This window comes from Fukomys damarensis, unplaced genomic scaffold (assembly GCF_012274545.1).
Source record: "Fukomys damarensis isolate Sample0158 unplaced genomic scaffold, DMR_v1.0_HiC HiC_scaffold_15, whole genome shotgun sequence".
Classification (NCBI taxonomy): Eukaryota; Metazoa; Chordata; class Mammalia; order Rodentia; family Bathyergidae; genus Fukomys; species Fukomys damarensis.
This window is the reverse complement of record NW_022900927.1, coordinates 65322273-65332603: the sequence shown is the minus strand read 5'-3', so window position 1 is coordinate 65332603 and position 10331 is coordinate 65322273.

The window sequence follows — 10331 nt, the reverse complement described above, 5'->3', positions numbered from 1 at the left end:
AGACCGCAGGTGACTGCCTTGCTTTCCAGCACCTCTGGGGTCTGTCCTGGAGCAGCCACAGCTGGCCCGCTCAGCTGAATAACGCTGTGCACAGCTGCAGCAGAATCCTCCAAGCAAGCTGGCTAGCTTTGGATCATGAAAAGCATTTGAGGAACACAGCTGTGACATTAGCAGTTACTCTGCTGAGAGAGCACTAAGCTTGGGGTGTGCAGTGCCCCCAATGGAAGGAAGGTGCCATGGAGAAACAGGGATTCAGGGCCTGGCAGAAGGACTGAAGAGCCACAGAGGGACGGGAAGGGGTGGAGACCAGAGCCTGGTATGTGGGACTCCCAGGTAGTCGGGAAACCTGAGGAGAAAGGAATGGAGCCAAAGCAGGAAGAGAAAGGCCTTAGAGGCACGGAGGGCCCGAGGAGGTAGGCAGAGACTCAACACTTGGAGAAAGCAGGGAGCCTCAGAGGAACTGCAGCCATGGGTCTGAGTCCCACAGTCCAGGGGAAGGAACCCTTGGAGAGATGAGCAGACCTGAAGCCTGAGAAAAAGAACTGACTGAGGAGGGGTGGGGGACCAGGGAGGCCTGGAGGAACAAGAGCAGGCAGGGAGGGCCCCAATGCCCATAGGTTCCCAAAGTGACCTGAGGTGGGGCAGGACAGAGGACACAGGCCACCTGGAGGAACCTGCAGAGAGCTCACCCAGAAAAGGCCCGATCTGGTGTTGCGATCCGACTCCAGAGGAAGACAGCTGAGCTGGGGGTGGGCGGGAGAAACACACCGAAGAACCTGGGGTGTCGGGAGAAAGCTGAGCCGGTTTGGGGGCAGCCAGCTCCAGGCAGATTGGGAGAGTTTGGGTCTCAAAGAGGTCGGGCAGGACCCCGAGTGCAAGAGTGGAGGGTCGAGGTGAGGGGAGGATTTTTCTTTCCTAACTTGGAAGAAGCCACTTAAAAATAAATGTTCACCTGGGAGTGATGATGCGTGCTGTAATCCCATCTGCTGGTGAGGTTGAGGCAGGAGCATTGCAAGTTCAAGGCCAGCTTGAGCAATCTGGCAAAATCCTGTCTCAAAATTTTAAAGGTCTTTAAAAGGGCTAGGGTCTGAGAACAGTGGCTGAGCCTTGGGTTCAATTCTTAGAAATAAAATGATTGCATCCTCAGGTGGTGCTGCAGTACTCAGTTTTCTGAGGGGAAACCTCACCTGCTGTGCGGCAGCAGTGGGAATGCCCAGGAGGGAGCGAAGGCTGAGCCCTGGGCATCTCTGCCCCTTGTTCTCACCTGTGTGCTGGCGATCGGACCCAGGGTCCTATGTGTGCCGGCCCAGCTGTTTGTCACTCTCCTCTGAAGTGACAAAGCTGACACCTTTCTCAAAAGCAGTGATATCACACACTCGCTGTCATACTCTGATCTGTAGTCCAGCACAGACTTACACAGTTCATTCTGTCCCTATTTCTAGATTACGTCCTTTTGTGGTTTTGGCTTTTCTCCCCAAATGTATTTTTATTTATTTTGGAGACAGGTCTTGCTCTGCAGCCCAGGGCGGCCTCAAATTCAGGACCCTCCTGCCTCAGCCTCCTGAGTAGCTTTGATAGCAAGCTCCAAGTGTCCTCTCCTTTCACATCTATGCCCACACTTGACTCTAGGGATTTCCGTGGCATCCAGAAAACATGAAAGATGGGCACCTGACAGCATGGATTGAATATCGTGCTGTGCACCTTGGAGGGTGCTGAGTCCTCAGTGAAGTCTCTCTGTGACACCGCCACAGGGACACCGTCAGTCCCGTTGCAGGTGGTGAGTTACAGAAGAGGGAGCAGTGACATCAGCTGTACCTGCAGTACATCTCGGTGCTGACCCTGTTACAGTCTGTTCTCGCTTTGCAGTCTCAGACGTTTGTGGCCTGGCCTCGAGCGCTCCTGAATGAATGAGGAAGGAGGGAGGCTGGCGGGTGGTGTCATTGCCTCTTTGCAGCGGAGAAGAGGACTAACAGTTTACGCAAGGCACCCAGTGGTGGCAGTGTGGCACGGAGAAGCAAATCTTGAGTCCCAGGCCTGACACTCCGCTCTTTTCCCGCTGCCCTCATTTGACCGGTTTGTGCTGCGTTCATCATCAGCACACGAACTAGCCAGTTGGTCGGAAATGAACTTAATTACACGGAGCACCATAAAAATTTCGTCTAAATGGGACCACTGCTCTTGCTTGGCTTTACAGAGGCAGGTCCAGATCTCGACTGCCCTGCAGCCTTCCTTGGTGCAGATAACCCTTCATTCTGCTGGTGTATGCGTGTGAAATACCTCCCTCTCTGCCTTGTACAATCTGCTCCTCAGCACTTCCCAGGCAGCCTCAAGACAGCGGCTCCTCACAAACTCCAGCCCCAGGTAACCACTTGCCCCACACTGTCCGCTTGGGAAGTGCTTCCTGAGCTGCTGCAAGTATCTTGACCAGGGTGGGAGAAAATAGTACACAGCACCAAGACGATGGCCGGGTTACTGCTGGGAGGAGATGCAGGCCCCGCCTCCACATCACTGCTTCACCAGATGCCAAACACTTTATGCCAGGTCCTCGTGCGATTCAGATTGTCATTCTCCACCTTTGGGAACTTAGGGGCCAGATGTGCCCACTTAGGAAACAAGCCGTCCAGAGAGGTGGAGTTGGCTGAGGGGTCCCGCAGGGGACAGAAGTAGGTTACCACCTGTCTGCATGGGGCGTCCCCGTCATCCCTTCCCTGCCCCTTTCCGTTCTGGGCTCTCCTTCACCCTGGCCGGGCCTTTGCCAAGCAGTGAAGCCATTCTAACCAAAGTCACCCATCAGTTTGTAGTTGCTAATCAGATGGGGGCAACGTTGTCTCACGCGGGTGTGGTGGCACATGCCTGTACCCCCAGCTGCATGGGAGGCTGAGGCAGGAGGATCACAAGTCGAAGGCCAGCCTGGGCAACTCAGCAAGAGCCTGTCTCAAGGACAGAGGTTGTAGCTCAGTGGTAGAGTGCTTGCTTAGCACATACAAGGACTGGAAGTCCCTAGTAGTGGGGAGAAAAATGAAGTGATGGAAAACACTCCAGACAGGTCAGGAGTTGGTAGTTGGACCTGTTGGGTTTCAGGCACTTTGGGACATCGGGTCTGCATACTAAGACGCGACAGGAATGGAGGAAACAGGCTGTCACTGAAGCATTGCATTTCAGAGTGAATGAGATTTGCAGGGGTTGGGGGTGCCAGCCAGGGGTAGAACACTTGCCCAGCACACCTGTGAGTCTGGCTTCTGCTCCCAGCACCAAAAAGGACTGCAGAGAGCCAGCGTGAAGAGCAGAGGATGAGAACAGACCTCGGAATAGCTTGGTGAACTGAGGAAAAGCAGAGCCATGGTGAGAACCAGACAGCCGACAGACTGGCTTCTGCTCTGCCTCCCTGAGTGCACTGGAGCGGGCTCTGCAGGACCTGCCCTCCCGGCTGTGTGGGAAGCTCGCAGGAAATGCGCAAAGTGCTGTAAACAGGGTGGGCCCGGAAGTGGGCGGGGATCTCAGTGGACCTGGGTCATGCTGCAGAGGGACCTGTGCAGGAACCATGCGCTTTAGTGAGGAGGAGCAGGTCACTAGTTAAGAGCAGTGTATTTGCATAGGGAGTATTTTAATGAAATAACACTAGCATTGCACAGCACTTAGCATGTAGCAAGCAGTGGTCCTGGCTTTTTTACACAGTAACTTACTAAGCCCAGAACAATCCCACAAGGTAGATGCTGTTGACATTTTGCGTGCTATTTTCATACACCTGCCCACCCTACACGCATAAATGTCCTACCAAGTTCTAGGAGGTACACAAGTTGCTGAGATCCTCAGTGCACTGTGATTGCCCCATGACTTACCCTTTGACACAGGTTTTGTGTTAGTACAAACCACCAGACAGACATTCCCCAGGGAGCTTAACTTGCAGGTTCAGCTAAAGAATGTCTAACTATTTGGACTTCACTAAATCTGTAAGTGTCAGGATTTAGCAACCAGGCAGCTCAGCTTGGAAAAAAGTCCCCTTGGTGTGGGAGCCCTATCAGTGCTGGATAGGCACTGGCCTAGCAGTGTGCGGTGCACCCAGCGGTCTGTGCGTTCTGAGAGGAGCCCCGCTCGACTGGCGCTCCAGGGACCCAAGGACCACCTGGCCATCTCAGTAGCCTTTGCCCAGGTGAAACAGAAGGTTCTGAGAGCCCTCCTATAATGTGGCACAGCACAAGCAGACCTTTGTACTCCTGTGCCCCACCGAGCCCAGCCTCCTAGCGGCTGAATCCCCAGGAGGTTTTACACAACAGTGACAGTGACTCATCAGATGCCTCTGTTTTCTATTTTGTTTTTGTTGAGACAAGGTCTCACTCTGTGATTCAGGCTGGCGTCAGACTTGAGGCAGTCCTCCTGCCTCAGCCTTCTGAGTGCTGCGGTTACAGGTGAGTGCCACCATGCCTGGCTAGCCTCCCTGTTTTATAGGTGTGTAAAGAGGTTTTGACAGCAAGATATCAGTCAGAGAACTACCGAACTTAGGACATGTGACGCTACCCATCACTACTATTCCTTTCGGTAACATCAAGGACAGCACCTAGCATTTCTGCAGCATCCACTGAATGAACTTCGGCATGAACTAATGTCGCTGGTCCATAGCGGAGGAATCTGGTGAAGGTCACACAGAAGTGGCAGGGCCGGAACCTGAGTGGACACATCTCCAAAGCCCATGCTCAACTGACTTCCTCCACACACCTATATGAAACACCCTTCGGTGTACTTTTACCCTTTCTACTGGGTCCTGCCTGCTCAGTCCACTCAGGGGAGCGGTGGCTGCCACAAAGTGAAAAGGGAAAGGAAGTTGGATCCTCAATGTGTTATAAAATGTTTGTCTACCTCAACTAAGCACCTAACCCTTTTGAGCTCTCTGAAAGGAACAATATTTTTCTTTTGGGAGCATCTTGAAGTCACAGATCAGCTCTGCAAAGCACTGGAAGAAGGGAATTGAGTCCTTTGTTATGCAGAACATTTAAGTGGAATAAAAGAATATACTAGCCGAGCAAAATGGCACACACCTATAATGCCAGCTACTCAGGAGGCTGAGGCAAGAGGGTTGCAAACTGAAGGCCAGCCAGGGCAACTTTGTGAGGCCCTGTCTTAAGGGCTGGGACATGCTGCCTGCCTTGCAAGCGTAAGGTCCCGAGTTCGATCCCTGGTACCAGAAAAAGATAAACGGGCTGGGGCACTTGAAAAAGATAAAAGTGGCAGAGCACTTGCCTAGCATGTATGTACAAGGCCCTAGTTTCCACCCGTAGTACCAAAAAGAAAGGAAAAATACTCTGGGAAACTGAATGAGCTCCCTAGTGCTTCTGGAAGTAGATGTGGTGAACACCCTGGAGTGAATTGTTGGCCACCACCTCATGCAGACAGGAACATGCTGGAACCACTATTCACAGACACTTGGGCCTCCCCACGCGAGCCACTGCCCTACCCTGTGGTACTCAGGTGTAGTTTTGAGGTTGGCCTTGCCTTTAAAATGTATATGACAGCTGGGATGTAGCTCAGTGGCGCCATGCCTGCCTCACAAGCACAAGGTCCCGAGTTCAATCCTTGGTACCAAAGACAAAAAATTAAGTTCCATTGGAATGCATTGCTCACCTCAATAAAACGTAGAGGACAGTGACGTGTCACAAGCAGAAGCTCATGTCCGTTCTCTTGTCTCTGGGTCTGTGGGAAGCCTGGGCAGAGGTGAAGGGGTCCCCAAATGACTCCAGTGAGCACAACCCTAACCCTAGACCAATCCCAGGGAACATGAGGAGGAAGCCCTTTCGTTTTAAGCCACTCAGGTCTGGCGCTCGTTACTGCAGCACTACTTGGCCAGTGCTGACAGATGTACTCTGCCTCTCATGAGGGCTTGACTCTGAGGTAGCTGGCCTAGGAGACGCAGTCGTAAGGGTTTCATGGTTGCTCCCCTTGTCACTGGGACAGTGTAATTTAAAGGTGGAAAGGTTTATTTTGGCTCACGTTTCAATCCCTCGTCTGCTTGGTCAAAGGCAAGGCCGCACGGCAGAGGGGCCTGGTGGAGGAGCTGCTCACAGCATGGTGGAGAGGAAGCAGCGAGTCAAGAGAGGAGCTGGGGAGGGGGAGGAGCCCTTCCAGACCACAGGACAGAGAAACCTTTCTTTCCAGGCCTGGCTTCCTAACAGCAAGTCAGCTGTGAGCCCCATAATCCAGCCATTTCAACAAGCCCTGCCTGTGAGCACCTGAGGCTCCTGGGGGATGTCTGCACTGAAACCACAGCAAGGGAAGCCACTGACTAACTTGTGTGTTTAAATTATGTGTGAGTTGAGTGGGCCACGTGAGCTTCTGCAGCGGAGTTGAGGTCAGACTGAGAAGACACACAGTGGCTCAGGTCCGAATCCCCCAAGGTTCATGCACGAAAGGCTTCATCTGCAACTTGGTGCTGTTGGTGAAATATCGTTAACAGGTGGAGACGAGTGTGCAGTCTCAGGTCACTGTGGCCTTAAAGGGGACAGCGGGGCCCCGGCCCGTTTCTCTTCCTTTTTATTTCCCTAACCATGGTGTATTGTCTCCCCAACACTCAAATAATGGGCGAACCAATCACGGGCTAACCCCCAAATCAACCTTTCCCCTTGTACATTGATGTTAAAAACAGCAAACTAACCTTTTTAACTTTTTTGACATTTTTACTTTTTGGCTTCTTTTTGACTTGAGTAGCAGTACAATTTTTTTTTTTACTTCTCTGTACCTGTAGTACTTCTTTGAAAATAAGTAAAGCAACTCCTGCTCCTTCTCCTAGTCCACTCTGCTAAGATTAATGCATAACTGAAGTGAGCTGTTCGGAAGACCACTTGTCCATTCATTGTAGGTACTGGTGTTGGAGCGGAGTGAAAGTGCTCTTGTGTGCTTTCAAGGAGGCGAATAATCACCCACGTGCTATGCTGCACTGTGCTCTGTGACGAGGAGCACGGCAACCGCAGGCACTTGGCCTGACCTGCGTGCAGGTGGGCTCCCACTGGAATCGTACTGAAGCAGAGACCTGACGGGACGAGGAGAGCAGCCAGGTACAGAATGGGCTGGGACAATTCCAGGACAGGAAGTAGCACCTGCAAATGCCGTGCCACGTGACAAGCTCAGCATGAGTGAAACAGGCTGGTGGAGTCACACTCTGCACAGGAGGACTGAGGCATAGCCACAGAGGTGCCGGTGCCACAGCGGGCAGGGCATGTGGCCAGGGCGGAGCTTCACCTGTATCCCAGAGCAGAGCCACTGAAGGGTTTTGATGGAGGGAGAGATAATCTGAGTTACTTCGGGAATGTGAGTGCAATAGAAACTCGGGTCTCAGCACTGCAAATCTCTGTGATAAGGATGTGTATCACACAGGGTAAGCACTCAGCTAGAACATGCTAGATGGATGGAGGAGCAGATGGAGAGTAAAGGGCTCCTCCCTTCTTTATGGGCCGCCCTCAGCCCCGGTTCTCATACACCGAGTCCAAGAAGTCGCATCTCATCCTTTAAGCAGCAACTCATCCTTGCTGGATATGGCTTATGCTGTGTGTGGTGGATGGTGGGAGGCCAAGAGCACATGCAAGGTGCACAAGAGAGGAATGCTGAGCTCCTGCTAAGTTTGGACCCAGAATTCCCCGCCCCCATGTCCCAGCTTGGTATTGTCAGAGGGGATGGGGCCTCCAGGATGTCTCTGGCTCACAGGGTGCCAGGGGATCATGGGACCCCAGTTTCTTTCCTTTTGCTCCCTGGCCACAGGTGAGTAGCTTTGCCCCACCCCAAGCTCTCTTGTATTAGTTAGGGTTCACAAGCAGAACAGATTGAGTTTATAGGAGGGCCTGCAGAGTCAGGTGTGGAAGAATGCAAAAGAGCCATCCGTGTGAGACTCCTGTCCAAGGCCCAGAGCTCACTGCAGAGTCCTGTGGGAGTCCGTATCTGGAAGCCAACAGTGGGTCTGCACCCAAAGCCTGAAGACAGACGTCCAGAGATGCCGGCAAAGACCCAGCTCCTCTGAAGAAGCACAAGTGAGAGACTGTCCCCTTCTTCCCGTTTTTATTCATCCATCCAGACTAGAAGCCCAAGGTCAGTCTTCTCTCTTCAGTATGTCAATCATATGGATACACCTAGAGCTGTGCTAAACAATCTGCTAGGCATTTCTTATTGCCCCTGACACCACACATCCCTGTCATGATGTGCTGTCTCCCCTCAGGTGCAGGGCAGCAGAGCCAATCAGCCATGGAATGAAAGCCTCCAAAACTGTGAGCCAAAATAAGCCTTTTCTTTATAAGCTGATGGCGAGTATTTGTCATAGTACTGGAAAGCTGACCGGCACACCTTCCTTTTATCAGGATACCACTCTCTCAAGGACAAATCGATTCGTTCATGAGTGAAGAGTCCTTGGAACCTGGTCATTCTTAACAGGCCACCTCACAGCACTGTTGAAAGGGGATGAAGGGATGAAGTTTCTAACACATGCCCTTTAGGGGACACATCCAAAGGCTAGTGGCACTTCTCACATTCTGGGGGACTGTTTATTCTTCTGTTTGTTTCCTATCTTCCCCAGTGGAATATGGGCCCAGGAGTCCTTACTTTCTTGCTCACCATTCTGCTTCGCAGAAGGGCTCCCACAGAAAGCAATGACACAAAGTCCCGATCCCACAGAGGACATAGTTTTAAATGAAGCTCATCATGTATCCATGGAAACAGGGTAAACATGAAAATCCAATGATACAGGAGCTAGATGAGATAAAATTAGATGAGGCTAAGCCTGCAGGGAGCTAGACAGCCCACATCGCAGCCCCTGTACAGGCGAAGAGTTGGGTCTCAGAGACCTCAAGTAACCTATCTGGTCTTTCACAGCACAGTGTGGAGTTGCTGGAAGCTTTTCTCAATCTGACAATGATTAACAAAATTTAAAGCAAGTCCTTCTGACCTGTGAAGTCTTTCATAAAGGAATGGGTGCTGGCAGCTGAAGTTCAGAAATGAAAGCCTGACTCACCAGGGGCCCGGAGGATGCTGTCGGATGCCTGCCACCCTGGGTAGCCAAGTTGCTGTGCTGCTTCCTTTGTAAAATCTCACAGACTTCCGCCGGAGGCACTGAGAGCCAACCACTGCCACCTCAGCCTGCCAGAGCAGAGCAGAGCTTTGCCTCCTTGCCAATCTTTAACGGGTTGTACAGCCTGAAGAACTGGAAGTTCCAGGACATTCACACTTCAGTGGACCAGAATCTTCCCTTATTAACTCTTCCTCTCACTAGAGCTAAGCTTCATGTGACCAATCAGTTCACATTTTCAAAAGGATGGAGGGAGGCTCAGTGAGGCAAATGCACAGAGGCTGAATGAGCGACATAGGAGAGGCTCTGTAGTCAGATATGCCTTTCTACCACTTACCTCTGTAAGTCCCTCACCCTTTATTAAGTCTCGGCTTCCTCATTTGTTATGCTTTGGATGAGAATGGCTCCCAAAGGCCTCATGCACTCATAGGCCTAGTTATTAGGGGGCGATTGGGTCGTGGGGGAATATAACTGACTCGCTACAGGGAGGTGGGGCCTGATCGGAAGGGGAGAGCCACTGGGGGCATGGCCTGAAAGAGTGAGGTCTCTCCCTGAGCCCCTCTTTTTTTCTCTTCCACCATGTGGCCACCATGATGTGAGTAGCTTTCCCCTCGACCCTTCCCCATGGCACTTCTTGGAGCCAGCCACTATGGACTGAAAGCTCTAAAAGCCATGAGTCCAAATAAACCTCTCTGCATTTAGGTTGTAGGTGTTGGGTATTGCAACTTAGCAATGAGAAAATGAATAAAATGGATTTTGGTACCAAGAGGGGTCATTGCTGTGACTGCCTGACCATGTGTTTCAGAGGCCTTTAGAAGTGGTTCATGGAAGAGTTTGGAAAGGATAGGTGATGCTGGCTAGAGAAGCCCTAGGATGCTGTATGCCAAGCTTAATGGGCAAAACTGGTCAGAGGTCAGAAGACCTGAATGCTGACAAGAATGCAGAAAGTGAAAGCCAGGTCAGGAGGTTTCAGCTGGGAATAAGGACTCCACTGGCAAGTGGGCTAAATATACCACGTGTGTTATGCTTTGACAGAAAGTTTGCCTGCATTTCGTTCATGTCTTGAGGCTTTTCAGGAGACTCAATTAAGGGTGGCAGACTAATTAATCTGGTGGAGTAAATTTCAGTGTTCAGGTGGTGGCATGGGTACTGTTGGCAGCTTTTAGTCAGATCTATTGAGAATCAAGAGCCAATGGCAGCTGCCCAGAATTTAGCTCAGTGGTTCTGCTGCCTTTAAGGTCTCCAGTTTGATCCCTAGTACAAAAAAAAAAAAAAAAAAAAAAAAAAAAAAAAA